At 39.3% G+C, this 14910-nt stretch overlaps 1 protein-coding gene across 2 annotated transcripts in view; it reads right to left on the bottom strand.

Moving 5' to 3' along the window:
- FAM170A (family with sequence similarity 170 member A) overlaps nucleotides 1-14910 on the bottom strand; it is a 54445-nt gene that overhangs the window by 30830 nt on the left and 8705 nt on the right. The window contains exon 1 of one of the 2 annotated variants that reach the window (XM_085014355.1): nucleotides 4902-4965. The exons of the other annotated variant lie outside the window; for it this stretch is intronic. The gene's annotated coding sequence lies outside the window, so the exon portion shown is untranslated. Of the gene's footprint in view, nucleotides 1-4901; nucleotides 4966-14910 lie in introns of those variants that run through there. 2 annotated transcript variants of the gene reach the window in all.

Genomic DNA, 14910 nt, shown 5'->3' with positions numbered 1-14910 from the left:
AGAAAGTGAGGAGATGGAAAAGGTATTATACACAAAGGGAAATCAAAAAAAAGCCAGAGTAACAATAATTATATCAGACAAAATAGACTGCAAAATAAAGACTGTTACAAGAGACAAAGGACACTACAATTGAACAAGGGATCAATCTAAGAAGAATATATAACAACTGTAAACATATATGCACCCCAAATAGAAGCACTTCAATATATATGGCAAATATTAACAGATATAAAAGACAATAACACAATAATATTGTGGGATTTTTAACACCCCCATTACGTCAATGAATAGATCACCCAGACAAAAAATCAAAAAGAAATATTGGCCTTAAAGGGCACATTAGACCAAAGGACTTAACAGATATGTTTTGACCATTTCATTCAAAATCAGGAGAATACACATTCTTTTCAAGTTCACATGGAACATTCTCCAGGATAGATCACATGAAAGACAAAAAACAAAGCTCAGTAAGTTTAAGAATACTGAGATCTTAAAAAGCATCTTTTATGACCATAATGCTATGAAACTAGAAATCAAATATAAGGGGGAAAAAAAAAAAAAAACACCTGGAAGGCTAAATAATATGCTACTAAACAACAAATGGGCCACTGAAGAAATCAAAGAGACAATCAAAAACTACCTGGACTTCCTGGACACAAATGAAAATGGAAACAATGATCCCAAACTACAGGACACAGCAAAAGCAGTTCAGAGAGAAGTTTATAACAGTACAAACCTACCTCTCAGTAAATGAGAAATATCAAATAAACAATCCAACTTTACACCTAAAGGAACTAGAAAAACAAACCCAAAATTAGCAGAAGAGAAAAAAAATTATAAAAAACAGAAATAAATAAAACATAGAAACTGAAAAAACAAAAGATTGGTAAAACTAAGACTTGGTCTTTGAAAAGGTGAACAAAATTAATAAACCTTTAGCAAGATTAATGAAGGAAAAATAGGGCCCAAGTAAGTAAAATCAGAAAGGAAAGAGAAGTTACAACCAACACTGCCAAAATACAAAGAATCACAAAAGATTAGTAGAAACAATATACAGTAATAAAATGGACAAGCTAGAAGAAATGGATAAATTCCTAGAAATGCACAATCTCTCAAGACTGAATCAGGAAGAAATAAAAAAGATAAACATATAAATTACCAGTAATAAAACTGAATCAGTAATTTTAAAAACTCCCAACAAAGTGAAGTCCAGGAACAGACAACTTCACAGGAGAATTCTACTGAACATTTGGTAAACAGTTAACAGCTATTCTTCTCAAACGATTCCCAAAAATTACAGAGGAAGGTACTCATTGAGGCCAGCATTACCCTAAGAACAAAACCAGGTAGCAAATTATACCACAAAAAAACTAAATTGCAGGCCAATATCACTGACAAACATAGGTGCAAAAATCCTCAACAAAATATTAACAACCCAGATCCAACAATACATTAAAAGGATCATACAACACAATCAAGTGGAATTTATTTCATGTTTTCAAGGATGGTTTGATATTCACAAATCAGTAATGTGAACACCAACAAATTGAAGAATAAAAACTATATAGTCATCTCCATAGATGCATAAAAAGCTTTTGATAAAATCCAACATCCACTGTGGTAAAAACTCTCCAGAAACTAGGTACAGAGGAAACATCCTTAATACAATAAAAGCCAAATATGACAAGCCTATAGCCAACAACATGCTCAACAATGAAAAGCCAGAACATACCAACACAACAAGGTTGTCCATTCTTACCACTTTTATTCAACGCAGTACTGAAAACACTAGCTACAGCAACCAAACAAGAAAAATAAATAAGAAGAATGACAATTGGAAAGAGAGAAGTAAAACTATCACTGTTTGCAGATAATAATATATAAAAGATTCTAATGATGCTACCAAAAAAGAAATCAGAACTAATAAATAAATCCGGTAAGGGTGCAAGATAACAAAATTAATATATAGTAATCTCTTGTGTTTCTAGATACAATTAAGTATCAAAAAGAGAAATTAAGAAAACAACCCCATTTACAATTACATCAAAAGAATAAAATACCTAGGGATAAATCTAACCAAGGAGGTAAAAGATTTGTGCTCAGAAAACTGTCAGACACTGATGAGGGAAAGTGAGGATGACACAGACAAATGGAAAGATATATTATGCTTACAGATTGGAAAAGTGACATTGTTAAATTGACCATACTCCCCAAGACAATCTACAAATTCAACGCAATCGCTATCAAAATACCAGTGGCATTTTTCACAAAACTAGTACAAATTATTTTAAAATTTGTATGAAAGCATAAAATACCCTGAATAGCCAAAACAATGTTGAGAAAGCATAGCAAAGCTGGAGGTATCACACTCCCTGATTCCAAGCTTTGCTACAAAACTAGTAATCAGGGAGCTGCAGTGTACCTCAGTGGGTTAAGTATCTGGCACTGTCACTGCTGTGGCTTTGGTCACTGTTGTGGCATGAGTTCAATCCCTGGCCCAGGAACTTCCACATGACATGAGTGTGGCCAAAAGACAAACAAACAAACAAAACTGCAGTAATAAAAACAGTATAGTACTCAAAAACAGACACATAGATCAATGGAAATGAACGGAGAGTCCAGAGATGAACCTTACTTACATGGGAAAATATTCTACAACAAGGGAGGCAATAAAATACAATGAGGAAAAAATAGTCTCATTAAATGTTAAAAAATTGAATCTGCAAAAATTAATTTTTTTAAAATACAGCTTCTTCAATAAATGGTATTGGGAAAACAGGACAGCTACATGAAAAAGAGTTAAACTGGACTACTTTCTCACATCAAGTACAAAAATGAACACAAAATGGATTAACATTTTACTTTTATTTTTTGTCTTTTTAAGGACACACCCACAGCATATGGAGATTCCCAGGCTAGGGGTCAAATTGGAGCTCTAGCTGCTGGCCTACAACCACAGTCACAGCAATGCCAGATCCAAGCCACCTATACCACATCTCACGGAAACACCAAATCCTCAACCCACTGAGCAAGGCCAGGGATCAAACATGCGTCCTCATGGATACTATGCATATTCGTTTATGCTGAGCCGCGATTGGAACTCCTGGATTAACATTTTAAATGTTAAGACCTGAAACCATAACTCCCAGAAGAAAACACAATATGCTCTTTGACACTGGTCTTATCAATTTTTTGGTTATGCCTCCTCAGGCAAGGGAAACAAAGGCAAATGTAAACAAATGGGACTACATCAAAATAAAGAGCTATTTCACAGCAAAGAAAACAATTAAATCAAAAAGGCAGCCTAGTGAATAGGAGAATATATTTATAAGTTATATATCCAATAAATGGTTAAAATCCAAATTATACAAGGAACTCATACAACTCAATTTCATAAAAAACAAATAATCCAATCTAAATATGTGCAGAGGATCTGAACAGATTTTTCCCAAAGAAGACAAACAGATGGCCAACAAACACCTGAAAAGATGCTCAACATCACTGATCATCAGTGAAATGCAATCAAAACCACAATGCAATGCCATCTTACACCTGTCAGAATGGCTATCATCAAAAAGACAACAAATAACAAGTAACAGCAAGGATGTGGAAAGGAAGCCCTCGTGCATTGTTTGTGGGAGTGTAAACTGGTGCAGCCAATGGAAACATTTCCTCCAATGTGAAACAGTATGGAGCTTCCTTTAAAAAAATTAAAAATAGAACTGCCATACAATCCAGCAATTCCACCTGTGGATAGTTATCCAAAGAAAACAAAAATACCAATTCAAAAAGATATATACACTCCAATATTTACTGTGACATTATTTTATTTTATTTTTTTTTATTAATTTTATTTTCCCACTGTACAGCAAGGGGGTCAGGTTATCCTTACATGTATACATTACAATTACAGTTTTTCCCCCACCATTTCTTCTGTTGCAACATGAGTATCTAGACATAGTTCTCAATGCTATTCAGCGGGATCTCCTTGTAAATCTATTCTAGGTTGTGACTGATAAGCCCAAGCTCCCGATCCCTCCCACTCCCTCCCCCTCCCATCAGGCAACCACAAGTCTCTTCTCCAAGTCCATGATTTTCTTTTCTGAGGAGATGTTCATTTGTGCTGGATATTAGATTCCAGTTATAAGTGATATCATATGGTATTTGTCTTTGTCTTTCTGGCTCATTTCACTCAGTATGAGATTCTCTAGTTCCATCCATGTTGCTGCAAATGGCATGATGTCATCCTTTTTTATGGCTGAGTAGTATTCCATCGTGTATATATACCACATCTTCCGAATCCAATCCTCTGTCGATGGACATTTGGATTGTTTCCATGTCCTGGCTATTGTGAATAGTGCTGCAATGAACATGCGGGTGCATGTGTCTCTTTTAAGTAGAGCTTTATCCGGATAGATGCCCAAGAGTGGGATTGCAGGGTCATATGGAAGGTCTATGTATAGATTTCTAAGGTATCTCCAAACTGTTCTCCGTTATTTTAAATCGCCAAGACATGGAAGCAACATTATTGTCTGTAGACAGACAAACGGATAAAGAAGATGTGGCTTATATACCCAGTGGAATAACTCAGCCATACACAAAAATTAAATCTTGCCATTTGTGACAATATGAATGGACCTAGAAGATGTTATGCTGAGTAAAAGAAGTCAGACAATTATCTCACTTGTATATAAAATCTAAAAAATATTATCTCACTTGTATATGAAATCTAAAAAACATAAACAAACAAAATGAAAACAGGGAGTTCCTGTCGTGGCTCAGCGGAAACGAAACTGCCTAGCATCAATGAGGATGCATTTTCGAACTCTGCCTTCGCTCATAAGAAGGATCAGGGGTTTAAGGATCTGGCGTTGCCATGAGCTGTGGTATAGGTTGCACACCTGTCTCAGATCCCACAGTGCTGTGGCTGTGGCATAGGCCAGCGGCTACAGTTCTATTTGACTCCTAAAAAAAAAAAAAGAAAACAGAATCACACATATAGAGAACAGCTGATTTCCAGGAGAAGGGGTGGAGAGGTAATGTCCAAACCTCCAGTTATATACTAAGTCATGGGGATGTAACACACAGCATGTGGAATGTGATAAAAAATATTGTAATAACGTTGCATGTGGACAGATGGTTACTAGAGTTATCATGGTGATCATTTTATAATGTATGCAAATGTCAAATTATGTAGTACACCTGAAATTAGCATAATATCATACATCAACTCTATTTAAAAATTTTTCCAGAAATGAAAATAGAGTAGGGCAAAAACTATTTCTTGCCTACAGAATACCTATTCTTTTCCTCTTTCTCAGCAGTAGAATTCAGTTTTGCTAGGACCAGGATATGCTCAGCTAAAACAAACAAAAAGCATTTCCCCATTTTCCTTCTGGGTGCTATAGTTATATGACACAGCTCTGGCCTAGGAAATAAAAGCAGTAAAATTTCATAAAAGAAGAACTGAATCAGTTGACAGAGCTGCATTCTGCTGACCATGGATACAGTGCTAAGATGCTGGAGGTGGGATCACATTCTATAACTTTGAGTAAATAGTAGGTAAGGGCCATTTGCAACAACGTGGATGGACTTGGACCAGTATCAAGCTAAGTGAAATAAGTCAGAGAAAGACAAGTACTATATGATATTACTTATGCGCAACTCTAAAAAATACAATGAATATGGTGAATATAACAACAACAACAAAAAAAAAACCCAGCAGCCTCATGAAGAACAAACCAGTGGTTACTTGTGGGGGAAGGCGGGAGGGGCAATACAGAGGTAGGGGACAAACTATTACATATAAAATAATCTACAAGGATATAACATAAGGAATATAGCCAATATTTTATAATAACTGTAAATGGAGTATAACCCTTAAAAATGCAAATCATTATAAACTTATATAGTAACTTATATAGTATACATGAAACATTCGATTTTTTTTTTTTTGTCTTTTTGCCTTTTCTAGGGTGGTTCCCGCAGCATATGGAGGTTCCCAGGCTAGGGGTCTGATTGGAGCTGCAGCCGCTGGCCTACGCCAGAGCCACAGCAATGCGGGATCCGAGCCGCGTCTGCAACCTATACCACAGCTCACAGCAACATCGGGTCCTTAACCCACTGAGCAAGGCCAGGAATAGAACTCACAACCTCATGGTTTCTAGTCGGATTCGTTAACCACTGCGCCACGACGGGAACTCCGAAACATTCGATTTTTAGAAAACAGTAGGGAAGGACCAAGAGAAGCACTGCCAGGTAGGAACTTCAGGAAATGAACATTGAATCAGAGATAGGAGTGTAACTCTGGGATAACTGGAAGAGTAGAGATAAAAAAGAAGGGTAAGTGAGAGAGGATTGGGCCACAAAAGCTATCAGATTTTCTGATATGAAAATCTGATCATACTTAAGAAAGGAAGGAAGGTAGTACTGGGCAAGAGGAACCTTTAACTAAAATACAAATTCGACAAAATTTCAGCAAACCCAAGGGGAACCTCCAGAGAAGAGATTGTCCATTTGATGATTCTATATTAGCCAAAAATGGCCATGCCCAAGTTGCCTCGGCTATGCTCAGTCATGCCCTGGAGGTTGCCTGGGATAAGTGTGGCCTTGGATCAAAAGCTTAGACAGATCCTGAAAGCACTGCATTTGGAAGCTCTCAAGATGCAACATTCTTCCCTGCAGGAAGATCAAAGCAATGGATCTGCTCAGTCACCACCACAGTGAAGTTCTCTGCCCTGACATCCTTACGCTGGAATTCTTGCCAATAACTCCCCATTTCCAGCTTTTCATTGTGTGAGGAAAATGAAATTCCTAATTTATTTAGCCTTCTGTTTGGGAGTTTTGGTTTTCTGTGCTTCTTCTATAAATTATCAACTTAGACTCCATAGGGTGAGTCCCTAGTTAACAGTAAATGAGATGTGTGGGGAGACCCTTCACCATTCCAGGCTGTGAGAGCTCTAGTCAATGAAACAACAGCCTGGGAGCAATGCTGTCACCAGGCAAATACAGATAGCACCAGTCTCCCAGGAGACCTTGGTAGTGACAACAACTTGAACAATTGCTTGCAAAAGCAGAAATAATACACTTAATGAGTGTCTTAGGGGGAATAACATTTGACCATTAGTGCAAGAATTTTTGGATAGCTATTCACATCTAAGAAATTACCATTTTCTTACTTTTGGAGTCTTAACTGCATCATCAGTGATTGAAATGCTAGAAGTCTGACTTCCAGATAGCCTTAGGGAGCGCACTTTTATCTCTCTGGACTTCAGATTCCTCTTTTCACAATGAGAAGTTTGATTATGCACCATCTTGAGTGTTTATAACAGAGGGCACTGAATGCACAAAATAGGCCACACAGGTGATGCAGAAGCTGTGAGATGAACAGGAGAGGATGTTGTAACCCAGATATTAGCAATAACAGGAAACCAGCACCACTTTCAGGGTAGAGAACAAAGAGAAGAGGCAGTACTGCTGGAACTCAGGTGGGGCCATCAGCCCACAAAGCTGCAACTACGGAGAGCCTGCACAGTGGGAGGTGGAGCCACGGGATAAACTGACCTGCTGCTGGAGCATCAGCCTAAGGCAGAGGGAGGAGGGAAAATAACCTGCTTGGCCCAACCTCCCTCCAGGCTCTCACTAGTGCCTCCACAGGCTAAGCTCAGTGAGAAGCCAGCAAATACAAGAGTTTGGTAAACCACAGCCTTTGTGGGTCAGCCCCTCCATGATAAGAGAACACAGCAGGGAAGGGCAAAAAAGGCCAGGCAGGTCTGAGACCACCAGATCTAGATCAAAGGCACCCACATTCTTTCAGTAGCAGGTCACATGAAAATAAAAATAATTGGAAGGACTGCTTGACCTGATGACAATGATAGGCAGAGAAGATCCATGATTGTCATGTAAACATGGAATTTTGCGCAGAAATAAGGCAAATTTTCCTAGGCATTATTCATACTCAAGATCTCTTGATTTATCAAATGCATCTGGTGTAACTGGCTGAATTCTGATAGTTTAAAATTATATAATTAATAAAACTTATTCCCATCACATTTGCTAATGTGACTCCTGGTAGCTGCCACATATTCAACATGAGCTACTGTGTGTGTAGCTTTTGTTTGGTCATTGTTTTAAGTTTACCCTAAAGTTCCAGGCAGGCAGGACCGGAGGTTTAGGTAGCTGTGGTGCTCTGAGGATCTTTTACTGGATTCTGAGCCAAGACACCAGGATTGCTCCTGATTATAAGAGCCTCCACTTCTCCAGGGTAAAAGCTCCCTCCAACCAGCAAAGGCTCCCAGAAGCTTTGAGGTTGTGGTGTATCTGTCACAGAGTCAGCCAATATTGTCAACCTCCACCAGGCCATGGGGCACTGATTCTTGGTTAGGAGGTTCTTTAAGCCTAGTTCTTAAAGTCATGCACATGATTCACAAACAAGCTCAGAAGAGTAGAGAAATTCCTGCAGCCATAAGCACTTAGCCATTTCTAGCCCTCTGGGGACCAGACTTCTAAAGTGAAATCTTTGGATGTCAGTTAGAGCTAAGCCAAAAGTGAAACTCCACACCCCCTTGGGCAACCATCACCCTGTTTGTTCTCTAGACGTCTGCTGGGCACCACATGTCAGTCAGCTGTGCTGGAGGGCAGAGTCGAAGCCTAGCACTTCTGTTTTTCATGAGTATCATTTTAATGTCTCCCCCCCAAAAAGCATATTAGTTAAAAACAATACACATAAACACGAACTGATGTTCTTCTTTATCCATTCAAGGAAAGGGTGTAATTCCGTGACTAAGGAGCTCCTGTACCCCACCTTCACATTCTCCTCCTCTGAATCCAGATTTCCAGCCAAGAGTGACACAATAACTGCAGCTCCAGGAGGACAATGCCATGGCTAAGTGAAGAGCATCACGATTAAGTTTTAGCTCAATAAAGCTGATCCAGCAAAAGCAGCAGTGCTTATCAGTGAGGTATTAGACAAAAATAGAATTTTAAGAATCTTAAGAATTTAGGAAGGAGTGAAGCAACCTAAATATCCATCAACAGACAAAGAAAGATGTGGTACATATAAACAATGGAATATTAGCCATAATAAAATGAAATACCATTTGCAGCAACATGAATGGACCCAGAGATTTTCATACTGAGCGAAGTAAGCCAGACAAAGACAAATACCATAAGATATCACTTATATGTGGAATCTTTAAAAAAAAAAAAAAAGATACAAATGAACTTATAAAAACAGAAATAGAACCACAGATATAAAGCAAACTTATGGTTACCAAAGGGAAAGGGGGAGAGAGAGATAAATTAGAAGGCTGATATCAACATATACCGACTACTATTTATGAAACATATAGGAGTTCCCATAGTGGCTCAGCTGAAACGAATGTAACTAGCATCCATGAGCACGCAGATTCAATCCCTGGCCTCACTCAGTGGGTTAAGGATCCAGTGTTGCCGTGAAATATGGTGAAGTTCACAGACACTGCTCGGATCTAGCATTGCTGTGGCTATGGTGTAAGCCAGCGGCTATAGTTCTGATTTGACCCATATATATATAAACACACACATACACACACACACAGTGAGCCATGAGAACCTAGTGTATAACACAGGGAAGTATTCTCAATATTTTATAATAACCTATAAGAGAAAATAATCTGAAAAAATATATATACGTATATACACGCTAACAGTTCTTTATTTGAAACATTTAAAAATCGTTGGACTTCCTGTCATGGCGCGGTGGTTAACGAATCCAACTAGGAACCATGAGGTTGTGGGTTCGATCCCTGGCCTTTCTCAGTAGGTTAAGGATCCATCATTGCCATGAGCTGTGGTACAGGTCGCAGACACGGTTTGGATCCCCGAGTTGCTGTGACTCTGGCATAGGCCGGCGGCTACAGTTCCGATTAGACCCCTAGCCTGGGAACCTCCATATGCCGCAGGAATGGCCCTGGAAAAGACAAAAATAAATAAATAAATAAAAATAAAAATCTTTCATTGTTGGGTTCATACTCCTCTGTTTTTCTCTATCACTTTTGAAGAGAAATGATATATAAAGTTTATTTATATATATAATTGAATAACTTTACAGGACACCTGAAACTAACACAACATTGTAAATCAATTAAACTTCAATTTAAAAAAAAATAATTTAGGAAGGAGTGCATATAGCCAACAGTCAGGTTAAGAAAAGAAATCCATGAAAACTAGGTGGGAAAATGTATCTGAGAAGGAAATCTTTTTAAGGAAGATATTTAAGGCAATATAAAGGTTTATTCTGTTTACATTTAACATTAAATGGGTGGGAGGTTAGCGTTTGGAACAAGAATTGTTATTCTTTGCCTAGAAGCAACTGAGTATATTTTAAAGAACTTTTCCCTCTCGCAGGTCTTGAAGGAGGCCTGCCATAATGTCAAGGCTTGATCTTTTTCTTAAAAGGAGGCAAGAGACAGAAGAATTAACTCTACAAAATGGCACTGTGTCACAGCAGAGCCAGCCTACACATCTGCCCTCAGGGGGGCTAAAAAGAAAGAAAGAGCAGACAGAGAGCCTGAAAAGGACAGGGGGGAGGGGCACCTCAAATTTCATGATAAGTTCACTTTGCAGAAGAACAGGATGTAGACTCTGTGATGAGCAGCCATGAGGTTGTTACTTCTATTACAGGCTGGGATGCTGCCGCTGATTTCTATCTGTCTCTCTCCTCCCTCTCTCTCTCTCTCTCTCTTAAAGTAGAGAGCACTTTAAGGCAACACATCTCAAAGGGAGCCAAATACACCAGGACCCCCGGCACCCAAGGATGGGAGTAGCAGCCACTTCCCTTCCACAAAGATTCTTCGGGTGGACCCGCGAGAGGGCTTTGCTGAAGGAAAATATGGGGAGGAAGAGGAGGTCAGCATCAAAAAGCACCTCAGCACCAACTGGATACCAAATAGGAAGTTAAAATAATATCATGTCAGACATGAAAGGATGACTTTGAGGTTTTCAGACCCAACTTTCCTAACTTTAATTTTTTTTTTTTTTTCCTACAATAAACTCACCCCTGGGGCCGCGCAGGAATCACCTGAGAAGCTTTAAGCTTTAAATCTGATGGCTGGTCCCAGTCAAACCAATTAAATAAGACTCTCGGAGGGAAAAGGGTAAGCACTGGAGCTTTAAATAACAACTCCCCAGATGATTCTAATGTGACAGGAGGGTTGAGTTTCCCCACCTTGATCAAGCAGCCACACTTGGAACCCGCCCCACCACCCCCAACCAGAAATTTACTACCTGCCCTGGGAACCCATTCCATCTTCAGACCATTTTGATTTTTTAAAGTTTTCTCTGTGTTGAAGCTAAATCTGCTTTTCAGGACCACCCTCAATTTGTCCTAGTTCTGCCCATAAGGACCATGGAAATCTATACAGTGCATCAACTACGGCAACGACACAAACCTGGAAGAACTTCTTTCCTAGCACAGTTGACAGGCTGAGGTCAAATTTAAGAAAATGAAATCCAACAAGTATCCACAACCTCTTTTACTTGGGGCTAGGAAACTACAGCATGAGGAGACGGTGGGAGAGAAAGGGATTTATCAGAAGGAACTCTATGGTAGATTTTTGGGCAGGGGGCCGCAATTCCACAGGAGTCCTGCTCTCCCAGACTACATTCAGAGACCTGAGATTCCCAGGAGAGATCTCAAGAGACACACTACAGGAGAGAACGAAGGGGACCGCACTTCAAAAGTGATAAACAGGCATATGAACCCAATGGTGAAAGATTTTTAAATGTTTCAAATAAAGAACTGTTAGGAGGCATGCAGATAAAAAAGAAAGCATTAAAGTGAGGCAGAGCAAAGGAGCATCTGAGAATGTACCCTGTGCCAGGTGCCCTACATACATCACTCCAGATAATCATCAAGACAGCCTCTGGAGCTACCTCATTATCTAACGAGATGTTTACATGGCCTCAAGGGAAAAAACTAGGAAGAAGGGGTGGGTTGGGAGCTTTAAAAAAAAAAAAAAAAACAGATATCTTCAATTTTTTTTTCTTTTTTCTTTTTGAAGAAGACTAAAGTAATTACACGCCTCAGTTTGTGGGGCTCAGTTCAGCGGTCCACACAGACTGCTCTCTTATTCTTTTAACTCCTTTATGTGTTTATTCACATAATATTTTTAAATCCCCATGGCCCACCAGCATTGCTCTCCCTCTTCAGAAACAATGTACATTCTTTTATTTGCCTATGTTCTTGTAAAATGTTCTAAGTATTCTGCCAATTTTCTTTTCCTATAGGTCACCATTTTCCACTAGAATTTGCCCCTCTGCCTTGTTAATTTGCAGTCAATTTCAGACCTCAGTAGCTTAATGGCATCAGTACTTTATAATCTGTTAAGATTCTAATCTTTGTAATAACATTGCTCGGATGTAATCAAAATCAACTTTTTTTCTTAAGGATTTCACTTTTAAGTTTCTGTTTAATAAATCCTTCCCCACTTTAGGGTCACAAAGGAATTCTCATTTTCTTCTAATAACTCTATAGTTTAAAGCTCACATTTAGGTCTTTAATTCATCTGGAATCTGCCTGTGATTCTTCTCCATATAATGAGCCTATTCAACCAGTAGCATCTATTATGAATCCTTCCTCTCCCTATTGACTGTGGTGCCTTTATATTAATTTCAGATCAACATACGAGGCTGTTGTTGAGCTCTCCTTTCTGTTCCACTGATCGATCTGCCTGTTCTTGTATCAATATCACTCTGTTTTCATTATCATGGCTTTACAGGGTATCTTAATCGCTGTCAGGGAATATATGTTATCCCATGCACTTTTCTTTCTCAGGATTGGCTTACCATGAAAGAGTTCTGGAGATCTGCTCTACAACCTTGTGCTTATAGTTAGCAATACTGTACTTTTACGTTTTTTACCAGGGTAAATCTCAAGTGTTCATCACAATTTTTAAAAAGAGATTTGCTGGCGTTCTCATCGTGCCTCAGTGGAAACAAATCTGACCAGCATCCATGAGGATGACGATTCAATCCCTGGCCTCGATCAGTAGGTTAAGGATCTGGCATTGCCGTGAGCTGTGGTGTAGGCTGGCCAGCTGTAGCTCTGATTCGACCCCTAGCCTTAGACCCTCTATATGCCACAGGTGTAGCCCTAAAAAGACAAAAAAATTTTTAAATTTCTTTAAAAAGAGAGATTTTCTTACTATTTGTATAAACTTTCTAGTAAAGGCTATCAAGTTCATCTTAAAGCCCAAATGGAATTTTTAATGGGAATTTTCAATTTTTGAGTTGAAATGATAGATAATCAGGGGAAATTGCCATTATATTAGTCCCTTCAAGAGCATGAAATGTTTCTCCATTTATTCAGATCATCTTGTGTGCCCTTTATTTACATTTTAAATTTTTCTCCACAGAGCATTTGCATAGTCCTGGATAAAGACTTATCTTCTTGCAGAAATTCCTAAATATGGACTAATAGACAAATGATATCAGTACCACAGAGAAGCCTCTGGTTAACATGGGTATTTTCCCAACATGCACGTATCCTGTGCTAGCCAGCAGCAGCAAATGTACACAAAGCAACAGACCCAGCTGCCACTGGTCCCTCTGGTCAAGCTCCTTCACTGTCTTGCTTGGTCTTTCCTCCATCTGCGTCAAGTCCCCGGTAAGTGATAGCCAGCAAACTTCTTAAAACTCATTCTGCAACCTCAGCACCACAGATCTGAAGATCTATTTCTTCCCAGTTGGTTGTTGTTCACCTTCCTAGTTCAGTGGCTTCAGAACAGCATGTTCTCAGGGGATGCCCAGGGGCAAGCAGACTTCAACTCAGACCAAGGAAGGACTTTCTGACCCAGCTGTCCTGGGAGGGGTTGGTGAATATCCCTTCTCTCTGCCTCACTTTCCTCTAATCAGGAGGCCCTGTGTGACACTGAGTCCCCACCAAACACACAAGGTCTCCCATCCTGAGTACAGGGAACTCTCTTTTGCTGGGGGCCTGGAGGAGGGGTGGTAGGGGGAAGAGTGGGAGGGGAGAACCACACACCTTTGTGGCACTGCTTTGAACTCAGTGGGCATCTGCCTGGTGCTGAGGGAGCCACCCTTCTCGGCAGAGGTACACTCACATTCACACTAGGACTCTCACTACTCTACATTCATAAAATGAGCCAGACAAGTTTTTATCCTCCAGTGTGGCTTAGAAATCAACTGTTTCTTGAAAGGTTCTTTCAAATTTACCTGTAAAACAATCTGAGTTTAGGATTCCAGAAGGGGAAGATGTTAAATGCCATTTCAATTTATTTAATATTTATGGTTGTATTTAGGTTTTCTATAGTTGGGCTAGTTGTGACAATTTTTTTTGAAGGACTGTATCCACTTCATTTACATTCATTTAAGTTCATTTATTTACATTCATTTATTTAAATTCACTCACACATAGTCATTCACAGTAGAGAAAGACCATAATTGGATAAGTAGAATGCAAACATTAAAAATTAGTCATGTGTTGGAGCTGGGTGCAGCAGGTTAAGAATCTGACTGCAGCGCCTCACGTAGCTGCAGAGGTGTGAGATCAGTCCCTGGTCCAGCACTGTAAGTTAAAGGATCTGAAGTTGGCACAGCTATGGTGAAGGTCACAGCTGTGGCTCAGATGCAATCCCTGGCCTAGGAACTTCCATATGCTGCTGGTGTGGCCATAAAATGAAAAAAAAATGCTTGTGTAAATGAAGAGATGTTTAATCGTGAGAACAATGAATGTACAGGATGAACTCCTCAACCAGAAACCATGAGTTGAAAAGTTGCATACTTCATATTCATCCTGACTAGCTGCATTGTGATGCCATCTAGTGGTAATTGCTTCACTGTAGATTGTATCAATCCTGGACCAAAACTTTCAGGTCACTGGCAGAAATTCTGGGAATTTCCCAATTAGCT

Source organism: Sus scrofa, chromosome 2 (genome assembly GCF_054392235.1).
Source record: "Sus scrofa isolate SSC_HxYL_T2T_F1_AM1 chromosome 2, Sscrofa_HxYL_maternal_Yorkshire_Landrace_v2.0, whole genome shotgun sequence".
In the NCBI taxonomy this organism is placed as follows: Eukaryota; Metazoa; Chordata; class Mammalia; order Artiodactyla; family Suidae; genus Sus; species Sus scrofa.
This window is presented reverse-complemented; position numbering and strand designations above follow the sequence as displayed.